The sequence below is a fragment of the Pogoniulus pusillus genome, chromosome 1 (assembly GCF_015220805.1).
Source record: "Pogoniulus pusillus isolate bPogPus1 chromosome 1, bPogPus1.pri, whole genome shotgun sequence".
Taxonomy (NCBI): Eukaryota; Metazoa; Chordata; class Aves; order Piciformes; family Lybiidae; genus Pogoniulus; species Pogoniulus pusillus.
The window spans coordinates 45876215-45881358 of NC_087264.1; positions in this window are offsets into that span (position 1 = coordinate 45876215).

Here is a 5144-nt window from a genome sequence, read left to right on the forward strand (position 1 = left end):
TTTTTACTGATATTTTTAGTGTTTATAGCACATCTGTTCATATTAACATTGTTTTATGTGTATATTGTACTAGAACTTTAGATTCCACATCAGAAAAGAAAAAGTTACTCAATTTATATGTATAAATATATACATATGTGTACACATGTGTGGATATATCCAAAGTCCTTATTAACCTCTCAATTCGGAGGAGACTTTGGGTCTATTTCTCAGTTAGAAGTAAGATCACATAGCCCTCTTGATGGCAATCTCTTGTGCATACTGTCTACCCAAACCATTAAGATTTATCTAACATCAAGTAGATAGATTCTGCAATAGAGGTTACGGTACAAAAACTATCTTTTGCTGCAATAGAGGTTGCAATGCAAAATTACCTTTTGCTGCAGCAAAGCTTACAATGCCAACTACTCTGCTCAGTTTTAATTTTGACCTTGACTTTTTGCCAGGAAAGCACTCATTCAAGCCATCAAACAAGAACCTTATGTTCCTGCTTGATTTCAATCAGTCCTCTTGCTTTTCCCTCTTTAGCCTTGTTTATATACTTTAAAAGTGTAATCATTTCAAATTCAACATACTTCATAAACATAAGAGACTAAATGGCTCTTTATTCTTTGAAGGGCATCAGTGCAGACTGAAAATAGCATCACTATTCATGTCAGAAATAGAAAACTGAAATAATCTACATTGAAGACAACAAGGATAAACATGAGCCAGATTCTCTAGAGAAAGAGTGATCAAAATCAACTTCCTTCTGTGTCCCAGATGGTGTAAGATTTGGCTAATACTATTTTAGAAAATTGTAAGGCCCCAAGTTATTTCTTCACCATACCATCATTTTCTCATTAATTTTGCAACCTTATGAGACTACTACAAACTACCTGCAGAAAGACAGTGTTGCTATTTCTATATTTGATTGAACTCAGGGCTGGTAAAAACAATATTCAGATAAAATATGTAGAGATAAAATCCTGATGTTTCAAGAGAGCTCAAGTGACTTTTGCTTTTAATGTGACTGCTTGTATAATTTCTTTATGCATTGGTCAGGATATACATGGTCTAACTTCAACTCCATTTGGTTGTTTACCATAGGTTTGAAAAACTCAATTAAAATTAATATACTTGCATGTTATTTCTTAGAACAGTTATCACAAAATATTAGCTAAATTTGTACTCAAGTTTTATTTTTGCCTTTAACCTAGCACAAATTTTGAATTCTTCCCAGTGATGGGAAGCATCTTTGCAAACTACTGAGTTCATCACAGTATAACTATATTCCAGACAACCCTGCTATACATCTGATATTTTGAAAAAGCCAAGGTCCTTCCAATGAATGAATTGAGACCTGAGATGGCCTCAAAATGTTCTTAGAAAAGACCAGAGTGAAATAAAACAAAGGCATTTCTTTTCTAGGACAAGCCAAATCATATTCAAGCCTCAGAGAATCTTGATTTAAAGAAATGATTTTGTCAGGAGAAGTCTTCATTATAATGCAATTTGCCTAGAAGTAAATGCATTGGCTTTCATAATCTTATCTGCATTTTTACTTTAGGACTCTTTCTCAGGATATCATTTAAAAGAAAATAAAATTATAAGAGACTCCAAAATGTGAAAGATATATAAATACTGCATGTATATGCATCATTTTGTTTATAATCACATTGATTTCATTATACTTCAGAAATTGTACTGCACAGTTGTTTGGAGTTCAGTGAAAATAGGTAGGTCTAAAGATAAGGTTTTGATTAATTACTATAAATAGTGGTTAAATAGCTTTCTTGGAGCTGGCAAACATTCTGGAACATCAACCATGTACTTTGGGGAATTACAAAAAAGAAAGTCACATGAGTGACTGATCATTGTTGGTTATAGCTTTATACAAGAAGAATTCAACTGGCAGCACTCAAGGATGACTATCCAAATAAAAACCCATCCAATCAACAAGAAACAAACAAACAATCACAAAAAACTCTGCCTTTAATTAATATCTTCACCAACTGCTGATGAAGAAATGCAACACCATTTATATAGTGAAAGCTTTACCAAGCAGTTGTTATAGCACATATTCTGGATCTGCAGCTAATTGTAAGTCTTTTTAGTGACATCTCAGCCATAGAGAAATAGTGCCCATTTTATGAACTTGAGTTTCAGCAACAGTTAAAAGATCCCTATATATGTTACAAAGGTGTGCTTTTCATTCTGTCTCTATGTGAGGAATGATGATTTAACAGCAAGGTCATAAAACCCACTTCATTACACAGACTTAGAATAAGGGATCACATAATATAATGAAATACTGCTGTGATGGAAAGAAACATATCAGATATGGAATGTGTGAATATCTTACCATTAGAAAATTAGTTTTGGCAACATATTCATCAAACCACAAATAACTATTAGATATTCTGCACAAGTTTTTCTTCAGTTATTAAGTTATAGTATGAATGTCACACGAGTGTGAGACAGGACAGGGAAAAAGGACAGAAAAAAAAAAAATAAGGGAAAAGTATTTTAGAAACCTTATTACCTGTAGTATCCTAGTGTTGCTCTTTTAAAGGAAGATTCTTCTAGCATTAAAGGACTAATCATGCTGCTTCTTGGAAAAATATTTCCCCATCATAGGGGATTTCCAATATGAAAATAAGGTTATTTGAGTGGAAAACGTTTTGGTTGATAGGAGTAAATGCTGAAAACAGACACTTTTTGGTGAATGAAATAATTTCCATTGTATTGGAAAAAAAAAATCAGCTTGTGAGATTCCTTTTTCAATAGGAGATGAAACATTCTGATTAAAGGATATTTGAAAATAGAGAGCCCTGCCTGGATAAATTCTTAAACAAGTGAAAAAAAAAAGTATATAGAAATTGTTCTAAAGATGATTCAGCAAGTGTTCTGAACAGAACTCTAGATGTCACTAAAAAAATCCCCAAATCTGAAAATACATGATTTGAAGCAAATTTTATTATTTGAATACCAAATGCCATAGGAAAAAGTCAAGAGTTGTGTTGGATATTCTGTTTGTTCTTTTCCATCTCCCCTCCAATTGCTGTGAGCAATAACCTTCTCTAGTCCATATCTACATCCTGAGAATCACTTTGTGTTCTGAGCCAATGCAGAGAATAATCATTCATGATGGTATGTTTTGTAGTTCTAGCTCTGAACAAAAATGGCATTTGAAAACTAATCCAATAATAGGCAAGCATAAAATTAAATATGCAGTGCTTAAACAAATAGCTTTGAATTTATAGAAGAACAAAATTAGTTCTACTTGTGCAACTAAGCTAGTATTTGCTCTGTTTAAAACTTATTTCCATTATCAGCAAGGAAATAATGCATGTTTTAGTTTAATAACCTGGGTTTACATGAAGGTTAATGTTTCTTCAGCAAGCTGGATAGAGCTGTTCTGGTGCTTCTGCCAGAAAATATATTAAAGGTTTACCATTTTTTTCCTCTGTGGAAACTTTTGTTTCTACTTCTAGAAGATTTTAAGATATGAAGCCAAAAGCTTCCTGTAGACTCAGTGCCAAAAGTGGTTGTCCTAAAATAGTCAGACTGATAAAAATAGTATAATTACTTATTAAAAAAGATTCATGGAAGAAGGTTTTGGAATAGATAGGGAAAAGTGAGTGATGGAAGTCTTCATGACTGAGATAGCACTATGCAGAGTAACTCTTCCCTTGTGCCTTTTATCCTCTGTGTGCACACAGAAAGAATTGAACTCTAGTTCTCACTGTTTTCATCTGTATTTTTCATAAAACTCAGGCCTTGTTGCTTGTAAAGAAATGGCAATACATTAATGACAGAATCACGTTAGTTCAACTGCCACAGTCTGAATTTCTGGTTCAAAGTGGGGCAGTCTGCTAAAATGTTGAATACGGAGATGAGAATTTTAATGTTCTGGATATGATAAGATCCCTAAATAATTTTAAAACAATGACATTTCTTATAGTTAGTTTTAATGTTGTTTCTTGAATAAAGATGGTGGTATAACATTTGACACAAGTACATGGACCAAAATTATGTTCTCATCATGCTACTGGTCCAAGTATTTGCTATCATAAACAAAACACCTATGTGTTTTTAACAAGTGCATTTAAAGTGTTGTCATCATGGATATACCTTCCCATGTAGTCTCCCACAATAAAGCATATACCAAAAGCAATATAAAGCCAGAGAGAAATGGGAGTAAGGCAGAACAATGCTCAACTCATATCTCATTTTCTGTCTACACTACTTAGCTAAATTGTGAAGAACTACTACAAAGAAAACTGGTGTCCATTTCTGGAATTTGACCTTCTTATGAACTTTTTCATAAGCACTTTGTATGTAAAAGATGTTGTATAAAATAGGATTTCTTTTTTTTCTGAGATGTTAGAAACTCCACATAAAGTCTTTAGCTTTATAAAGTAAGAACCAAACCATTAACAAATCCCCACCATTTGTAACTGGGTAAAACAAATGTTCAGCTAAATATCAGAGAAGGATTTTAAAAGTATATACAAAACAAAGCCAAAAAAAGCCCAACAAACAAGAAAAAAATGCTCAACCCTCAGACTTTGCAGCAATCAAATCTCTTGTTCTTCCTTATAAGAATTTTAGAGTAGTATGTAGATCCATTTTTTTTAAATCAAAGGTCTAATAAAACAATTTCAAGATTAAAAAAATGGGAAAAAAAAGATTAAGCAGTAATTGCAAATAACTTTATAGCACATGTGCTCTGCACTGAGTAGTCTTCAAAGGAAGACTATTCAAATGAAAGATTATATGGGAAATTGGTGTCATCTATATTTGGTGTCTCAGAGTGATTGTGCCAGTTGTATTTATCTGACAGTTGTGAAGTAACAAGGTGGTACTTGTCTAAATCTACAGCACATTGTGTACTCTGAACAGTAACTTTGTTCTCTGACCCTAACTATTGTCTTTTCCAGATACTCATCTCCTAGCATGTAAACAGTTATTTAACCTAAGCAACCTCCCTTTTGGTTCACAAAGAACATTATATCAACAGTCTAGTCAAGGCAAAGATAAAATGTATCAGGCTTTCAACTTTGAATTTTAACCTCTACAATAGTAGAACTGCACAGGCATGAAAAAAGGGAAATAGCTTTGGTTTTGAGCACTGGCATAGGCATAGGCCTGTTGTGATT